This window comes from Pteropus alecto, unplaced genomic scaffold (genome assembly GCF_000325575.1).
Source record: "Pteropus alecto unplaced genomic scaffold, ASM32557v1 scaffold171, whole genome shotgun sequence".
NCBI classification, from domain to species: domain Eukaryota; kingdom Metazoa; phylum Chordata; class Mammalia; order Chiroptera; family Pteropodidae; genus Pteropus; species Pteropus alecto.
This window is the reverse complement of record NW_006431925.1, coordinates 6,906,227-6,915,644: the sequence shown is the minus strand read 5'-3', so window position 1 is coordinate 6,915,644 and position 9,418 is coordinate 6,906,227. Positions and strand designations below refer to the sequence as shown.

At 38.6% G+C, this 9,418-nt stretch overlaps 1 protein-coding gene across 8 annotated transcripts in view; it reads right to left on the bottom strand.

The window, feature by feature from the left end:
- The window catches only part of NPAS3 (neuronal PAS domain protein 3), an 807,876-nt gene that overhangs the window by 237,555 nt on the left and 560,903 nt on the right, over window positions 1-9,418 (bottom strand). The window lies entirely within an intron of this gene.

Genomic DNA, 9,418 nt, shown 5'->3' with positions numbered 1-9,418 from the left:
CTATGACCTAACTCCAGTTAGAGTGAAGAATTACCAGTAGGCTAGGTTATTTTAATGACAGATTATTTTAAACTAAGCTTTCACCATCTGTTCCACCCCCTAATTATGAATGCAAAAAGAACATATTTCACAATTACATCAGTAAAAAAGTAAGATATACGTGATTTAAATTCATGCATGTGCTCCACGTCTAATGCACTGTGCATCTGTGATGTTCTTCTAATTCAGGCTTAGATTATAGAGAAAATACCTGTCCATGATATAGTCTCTAACACTCACAACCACCCTCCCCTCCCCACCCCCCTTCAAATCCAGGGTTTTTAATTGTTGAGACATAATTCTTTACGGAAAGAGCAGAACATGAATTTGAGCACAATGCTTGCCAGCCGTTAGACACAAGTATTTTATAACAGCTAAAATGGCTTTGCTGTTAATAACGGAGTCTGTATGAGAAAACTGCTTCTGCTACCTGAGCAATGGGTTAACATCAGGAATAACTGAGTCTGCTCTTGCAGCACTCCTCCGTCATCGTGTAAGGCTGTGTGAATAAGCCATGAATGAAGCTTGGTCTGGAGAGGCGCGACAAGGCTCCAATACCTATCTTTCCACTCTGTTTTGGCAGCAGATAAAAGAGTTAGAAAGAAAAAATCTTTCTTAATTTTTTTGGCCTCTGGATACAATAACACTTTGATAGAGCTCATTAAAATGCCATATTGCCCTCTGATTGCACTCAGGAGGTGATGCTATAGCGCTCACGCACACACATGTGGACGCCTAGCTACTTCAAGGAGAGCCTGGGACGTGGCCCAGAAGTACCCACATGTATCTGTTTATGGGGAAGAAAAGCTTCCCAAATTTTGTCTTTGCAATCTGAGTTTTAACAATTAAGCACTGTGCAGAAACAGAAACCTGTTTTTAAAAAAACAGGAATCTAAGTTAAGTATATTTTCTCAGAGTGGATAAAAGTAGACATCAAAGGTTTGGGCTTTTATTTAACTCTTAAGAATCTCCCAGAGCTGTCTGTCTCCTGTGCCTCTTTCTTTACCCGCCACTCCCCACCCCAATGAGTCAATAACATGAAGGATAGCACAAGTCATATTATCATGTACCAAAAGCCACATGTTCCCTAATCACAACACCAAATTCCATTAATTAGGTAAAATTTGACTATTTTCCCACTAAAAAAAAATTCCAGAACAATAAATCTTGATGCCTCAACACACCTTTCCTAACAGTTTCCTAAAACACACAAATCCAAACATCTTAGGTGAAAAAACAGCGCAGAGAGGCACAGACGGCCTCTCCTCAGTTCTTAGAGAAGAGGTACCAGCGTAAAAGGGGAGATGTTGAGCTAGTGAAATGTTAAAACATGAAAAGAACAAAGACATCTGCTTTCTGAGCAAGGAGATCAGGTTTTGCTTCTGCTCATTAAAATTCCATTTTGTGGGAGCTGTGTATCAAAGTGCTGACCTTTTTTTCTCTGGGATGCTAGTTCAAGCCTTACATCCAGCCTTGAGGGATGTAGATTTCTTGATTTGAACATCCAGCCAAATGGACAACAGGCTCTGGTATAAAGACAGTGTCTGGCATTTGGTGGAATCAGAAGTGTCTGTGTCTCTGAGCCACCAGGGACAGCACGCAGAACCCACATTATCTGTGGCTTGTCCTGGGGCAGTGGGACTCCACTTGAGGCATAAGTGACCATGTGCTGCTGCTCACGAGCATTTTTTGCCTCAAGAAGAGGATTCCCACAAGTTATTCTAAGGCACAAATATTCATTGGAACATTAAAACATCTCCTTTTTGTGCATGTGGTATAATATACTGAAACACAGGCTCCTCTGAAACCAGGAGCTAATTCCTTATTGTGCACCTTTCCCTTTGAATTCAGAGTTCTCTTTCAAGTTAAAGAAGGAATTTCCATGTCAGCAGGAGTAATATAAACAGTACCAAAAGGCTTAAAAATGTCACTGCTTTGCTTTGGCTACACATGGCGCTTGGTCACACGCAGGGTTCCAGGTGTGTTTAAAGTTGTCTGTATTATACAAAACAACACAAAGAAAAGAACAGATATTAATTGTTTCTTGGACATCCTATTCTGTAGATCACGCACTACTAGAAAATAGAGGATGGTCATATTATATCATATATATAATATGTATATATATAAAATATACTTATATATAAAATATTTAATATATGCCATCATATTATATTATAGGATGTTTTAAACAATGCTCAGTTCATTCAAATATTCACCATAGAGGGGAGGAAAGGAACAAAACTAACATTTGTCAGGCAAATTACATAGACCAAATGTGAGACAGGTATTATTAAATCCTACTTTACAGATAAAAAAAACTGAGGCTCAAGGAAATTAAGTACATTGTCCAATGTTACACATCAGTATGTGGTAGATGTAAGAAAGGACCCTCCTTTTCCTGCTGCTGCTGGGACTACCTGCTGGGTATTTTAGTTGTTTCACACCCCTTCGTAGCTGCTGGAAATCTGTGCTTCCTCCAGCATTTCTTTCCACACAAGCGATTCTCACGCTCGGACTGTTTAAGTGTGATGCATTCAGAAAACACCTGTTGAGTGCTTACTATGTACCAGGCCGGTGCCAGCTGAGGTTTCACAAAGCTCGAAGAGGACCCAACTCACGAGCTGCTTTCTTGAAAATTCATTTGTGGATCTGAGACTAAGATAATGAGTCGAGTTAGAAATTATAAAACAAAAAGCCACAGGGCAAAGGCAGTTTCCAGCTTAGGATACTGTCAAAACACCATGGGGACCACTGTCTGATATCACCAAGCTTCACACCTCTAATATGCTGTTGTTGGGATGGAAAAGGCATGGACTGATGGAATTTGTATCTTTTTTCAGTGTTACTGAGGTATCATTGACAAATGGAATTGTAAGATATTTAAAGAGTACTTTGTGATGATGTGATATACATCGTGAAAGGATTTTCCCCATCTAGTTAATTAACACATCTATCGCTTCACATATTTATCTCTTGGGAATTTGTAAATGTACAGTCAAGGTGCTAATGTCTAGGAGTGGAGAAAGGACCTCACAGTTAAGAAAATGATAGGAGAACCACACCTCCCAATAGGCAACTGCCAGGACAAGACGTGAGTCCCAGACGTGAGCAGGCCACAGGGCTGGCCAGCACGCTGACCCCATGCCCCATCTCATAGTTTTCCATTTATACTTAGGGTTTTGTTCTTTCTGACTCTGGTATTATACATCTATTTTATATAGAAGTCAATGTGAAAATAAGACTGATTTTACAGAAATTTATTTTACATTCATGTTTACTTGACAGTAGATTGTCAATGATGCAAGGTAGACCCATATCGCTGTTTCTGTTATGGCTGGTTATGACATGACTGTTTATGGGGCAGGTGAGAACTTTAAAAACAGTCTCTTTAAGAGAAAATAATGAAAACTTTCTACATATATTCCTTTACATAAGGAGTTTGTGTCAGGGGTAGTAACAATGATTAAAGAATGCTATAATGAATTTAGCATATTAAAAGGCCATTTAGAGACCTGAGATAGTAATCTGGTACATTCATATAAGTCTCATTTCAGTAAACATTTATGGGTATCTCTAGGGAAAAGGTATTAAAAACATTTGTACTGAAAGGAACTTGACTGTAACAAATATAGTTGGCATCGACTGAATTATGTTTCCCCCAATTTTATATATTGAAGCCATAATCTCCAACGTGGCCAGCTTTTAGGAGGTAACTAAGGTTAAATGAGGTCATATGGGTGGGGTCCTAATCCTATATTGGTGGTCTTATAAAAAGAGAAAGAGAGAGCCATCTTTCTCCATGGGCATGCACCCAGAAAATGCTATGAGCGCACATAGCAAGAATGTAGCTGTCTGCGAGCCAGCGATAGGTTCCTCACTAGAATCCTACCATACTGTCACCTTGATCTTGGACTTCTAGACTCCAGACCTATGAGAAAATAAATTTCTGTTGTTTAAGCCACCCAGTCTATGGTATTTTGTCATGGTAGTCCAAATTGACTCTAACAGTAGTTTATAGAGATTCTGGTTGGGGAAAATGCTTAGGTCATGAAAACCGTTATATTAATTTCAGAAAAAATCATTATAACTAGACTCTTGGTTCTTTATTTTATATATAATTTATATAATTAATTTTTACTAGACCGACATAAAGCTATAACTATGACAGACTAATAATAGAAAGTTGCATTTAGTTCCAGAAATCAACAATGCTTAGGATTGTTTTTGAAATTTTTTTTCAAGTAATTGCACCTCTTCTGGGTCTTACAATATTGAAATATTTGTATTGGTTTTCTGTGCATTTCAAGTACTTAGAGACTATACTGCTTCACTGTCTTAGCTCCATACAAAGCAGAGCTACACATGTCTGTGAAAATCAATTATTCTGATGAAATTGGGAACCTGGTCCTAGATGGTCTTGGGATAAACAACTTGGTTTACCACTGGCTATGGCCCTCAGCTGCTTTGCTGACCTTCTACTTTCATTTCACAGTTGGCAACTAAGTCTTGGTGAGAAGGACCAGCGTACACCACTTGTCCATAGAGCTCACATTTCATTGAGGGCTCCAAGGAAATGCTTCTGCTTTTATCCCCACATGTCTGTTTAATATATGTGAAGCAAAAGAGATTGTAGATTTTTCTTGTTTGGTAACATACTTGCATAATAACTCATGTCATAAGAATTCTTCAGAGAATCTCTAGATGGTATCCTTCAAAGTAGAGCAGTTCAGCATATGAAATTTGCTAGGATCAAATTTGCTAGGTTTACACTAAGTGACAGTCTAAATACATGCAATAAAAGCAGTGGTGCTTGGCTATATATTCTGGCTTCTGCTGTGGTCCAATTCAGGAACAGAGTGAAAGGGCTGGGCTGGGGTAGAAGAGCTGTGAGTAATTTTGTGGGATAAAGACATTAGTAAAGAAGAAAATTAAATTCTGGTATTTTCTACTGACTTACTGAAGTGAATTTTTTTTTTTTTTAATATGAAAAATGAGATTGGAGTTTCCTTTCTCTTTCTAATCTAATTCAACGGCTATCCTGACTGGAAGAGAATTCACTGCCATCACTGAACAGTAACTGGCTATTTTATTATTTGAATTTCCTGGATCAAAAGATGCTTTAATCAAAATCTCAGTGAGATTTCATAAGAATCATGGGACTAAAGTTGTCTATAGAGAAGTATAACAGAAATGCAAAGATAAAGTCTAAAGGGACTGGCTTGAAGGTAAAATCAGATATGTCAATGATTTAAAGGCAGACAATGTATCTAAACTATGGAACTACTGGGCTTACCATCTCCATGTCTCTGACCTACCATATGAGGCAGTGAAAATGATACGCTCAACTATTCTGTTTTAGCTATTTGACTGATGAGTCAATCACTGTGATGATTTTTTTCCTTTAAATTTTTGATTAAACATTTTAAAATTTCCTCAAATTTGCTGAAAAATATTCTAAAGATATAGTTCTGTTTTGTTTTGAAGTCAAGGTTTTTTACTAGAATAATGCATCATGGATGTTAAAGGGCAGATTAGATCACTACATAAACTGTCATCAAACGGTCAATTTTTCAGGAACAAATCTGTTCTATTAATTTTGAGATGCCTGGATACATGGTTATATGTAAATATATTCTGAGGTGCCCACATTGCTCTTTTAACTACCAAGCAGGGAGGAATCATTTCATGGAGCTAACAATGCCACCATATAAATTTCCCAGGGTAGAAGGTAGTGTCACAAGTTTTTGCCCAAACATAATCTTTCCTTTCCCTCTTATCCAGGAGTACTGTCATCGCGTGGATTGTCCCCTTTCTTGGGTTCTTTAGTGAAGTCGGAGGCCAGTAACTGACGTCCTAGAACCTGCCAGAGAATAGCGGAGCTTGATATTCTGCTTTTTCCTAAGCAGCACGTAGTGTGAGCCTGCAAGGCAGGTCTAACTTACTCTTCATTTTGTCTGGGGCTATTTGGCACAGGATGTCTCAGAACATCACATATCTTCTTTAGCTTTACAGGATGTATCACCTAACACACCAATGGAATCACCAGATAAAGTATTTTCGGTGACTCAGGGCCACACGGTTTACTGAAGTTGTATAATAGCCATAACATTGTACATCCTACAAAGGATTCACTGTAACAGTAATCTAGGTTATGCATGATCTATTCAAATGCACTGATGTGCAAGTTCACAGTAATTCCAAAAGAAATTTGCAGCTGGCCATATTGATAATTCATTCACTAGAAACCCTGAATCAATAGTCTCAGTCTAATTCTAATGTGCACAATGATCCATTTACCCACTCTTTGACTTAAGTAGCTAAAGATATGTTAAAACAAAAATAATTTGAAAATGGAAACATTTTACCATTCAATGCCTTTGATGAATGACAGTCTACCTCTCAATGACTACTGACTTATTAAAATTCAATTTAGTCTACAGAATTTATAGTGACCTCTACTATAAAGCCCCCTAATACCTTCAGTCACAACTATCACCTCCCTATTAGTCCTTCTCAACCTTCTATGTCAAAGGCATCCAAAATGTCAACGACAGTGGTATGAAGGGGCAAACATATTGATTAAATTCCAAGTCTGACTGTTCACTTGGCCCTCTGCCTGATTTCTTTTAAGGGCTGAGCATGTTCACTAATACTTATTTTCATTACTAGAATAATATTTTTTTAGCTGTCCAGAATCTCAAGACTATAAGATGACCAACTTCATAATGGAGAAATTTTCCATTTGTATCTACCACACACTGTCCCATAAACTTGCAGAAGTCCCTAAAAAATTAAGAAAGATGAATCCCCATTACAACTATTCTTTAGACATAACTTAGAGTCTGAGTAAACACCAATCTCCCCACGAATGATAGTAGCCTGAACAAAGTGAGGAAGTATTATGTCACCTGGGATCACCTTGGAAATCACAGGGCACAGGCTCAGGATCAACAGCTTCTATCCTATTTCTAGGTTCTCATTTTAGGCCCTGTTTCATTCTTTCTTTTTTCTCTTATTTCTTTTTCTTTTTCTCTTCTTCATTGACCCTTTGGTCTGCATCTTGCATTCATTCATTTAGTGAACAAGGTGCTGATGGCTGTGGGGTTGGTGTGGTCGTGGTAGTATGTGTGTACCATACTTCACAGCCAATGTTTCCAGCATTCCTGTTCTTAATGTTTGTATGTAAAAACTGTCCTGGGCAGTAAAACAACTACAGATATGTTTATACATCTGACTCACAGATATGTAATGATTACTGACAAATTTTGAAGACCAAGAATGGCTCCAAATTTGTGTAGGCTAGTATAAATTTAGTGTGGCTGAACATTGGGGGTAGGTTCTTTTCGCCTCCAATGAGACTTGTTCACTTTAGCCTTGACCTTTTCCAACAAGTAAGATGTGTTTTATTATCTTGCTTGGGGGCTTCTCCTTAGTAATAAGATGACCTACTTTAATTTCTACTTAAATGCTTCACAGGCTAGAGACTGAGTTCCCCTAAAGGACTGAGCCCCTAAAGACTCAAATTGGCCTCTGAGCCCTAATGGAAGACTTTTATCCCAAAGCAAATAAAAAATATATTAGGGGTTTTACAAACACAACCTTAAGCCTTTATGATTTTCTATTGTTCCTTTTATTCTCATTATAAGTCATTGCACTTTCTTAAGACATTTGCTGCTCCTCTCCCCACAAGATCTCGTCTCCCTTTCCTCGTTCTTTTCTGCCATGACAGGTACCTTTCATGAAAGGTGTGTAGCCGATAATATTTGCCATTTCCTAAAAAACACACAGACATGGCCTAATGGCACACGGATGTGACCTACTCTGCAGGTCTAATGTACTGCATGTTGGCTCAGGTCTCCATAGTCTTATCAATACCCTTAATTCCACTTGAGCTAGTAAGACCAAGACAACGTAATGGTGAATGACCAACGTTATTAGCAACACTCTATAATGCAGTGAATCCAGTTCTTTTCCATAATCTCATTCAGGTATAAGTAACACACTCTCAGAATGAACAGAAAAAACTCTTTCCTTCACCTATTTGAAAAACACAAACCTTCCTTTAATTGTGCTCCCTTAATACACTGAACTATGTTATCACAATTAAAATTTTCAATAACATGATATGACATAAAACCTTCATTTTGAAGAGGATAAAAATCCTTGTCCCAAAAGGCTTACTACATAGAATAAAATCTATGGGTTTTGCTGCAAATCATTTATGCTTGCCTCTTTGGGCCGAAATATCTTGGTTTACAGAGACCCAAATAAGAGAATGGTGGGTATAGTATAGCAGGTTATCCAGCGACTTTTCAAAGGAAACACATTACTAATGCCCCCTTCTGACATGTGAGAAAGTTTGCGTGAATTACATGAGATAATATATAGGCTTAAATACTCAGGTACAGACAGATGCCAAGCAGAAGGAGCACCAGATTGTTGGAGGACATGGGCCGAAACATTAGGACCCTTCCTACTACTTTCCCACATGGGACAGTTGGCAAAATGATGGCTGACACAGTAAGCAGCTGAAGCGGCATAAAGAGAACCGATCTTTTCACATCTCTCCCTAGGGTCCTCATGAGAAAGGGACTCTGGTGTCATCGAAGTCCCAGGTAAAGCACCAGAAAGGGAGCAGAGGTGTCTACAGAGACAGATTCCTGGCCTCATTAAGAGATGTGGAAAAGGAGACTTCCAAAGTCAGAGGGCTTTACTGAAACCCCCCAAAGAAGAGGATCAGGGAGGAAAAACAGATGCATCAGGCAGATGAACCACTTATGAGACTAGGGCACCTTGACTGAAATTATTGCTAAGGAGTACCCTCTATAGCTTTTACCAGGCTGGGACTTGCATCAGTTCTTGAGAAGTGCTCAGCAAGAGGGCTATCTTGCCAGAGGCCATAGCTCACCGCTCGCCAGCACTACGGAGGGTCCTTTCTTAATTCCATCACCTAGTCATCCTCAACATGAGAGGCAAGACTCTGTCAGAAAGTCCCTGGTCATATCCAGCAGGATTCTAAGATTTAGGGCAATGGTAGAGAAGATAGGACAATTATTACTTTGTCTCCTCAATTCTTTCAGTGAAGCTAAAAAGCCTATGTGGCCAGAGCTGAACAAGCTCCATGCCGAGCTTGGAAATGAAAACACTTCAAAGCCTTCAAGAGGCAGCGTGGTGCAATAAAAAAGAACACATGAGCTTTGGACTCAAACAGACCCAAGCCAGAATTCTCAATTTACAACTTCACTGTTTTCTCATATGAAAATGTAAAGAATTATATCTACGCATTTTTATTCTACCCAATAGAGATGTTGAGATGATTATGATTAAAATTAATGCATGCAAGAGTACCATCATATAGTAGGTACTCTATTATTCG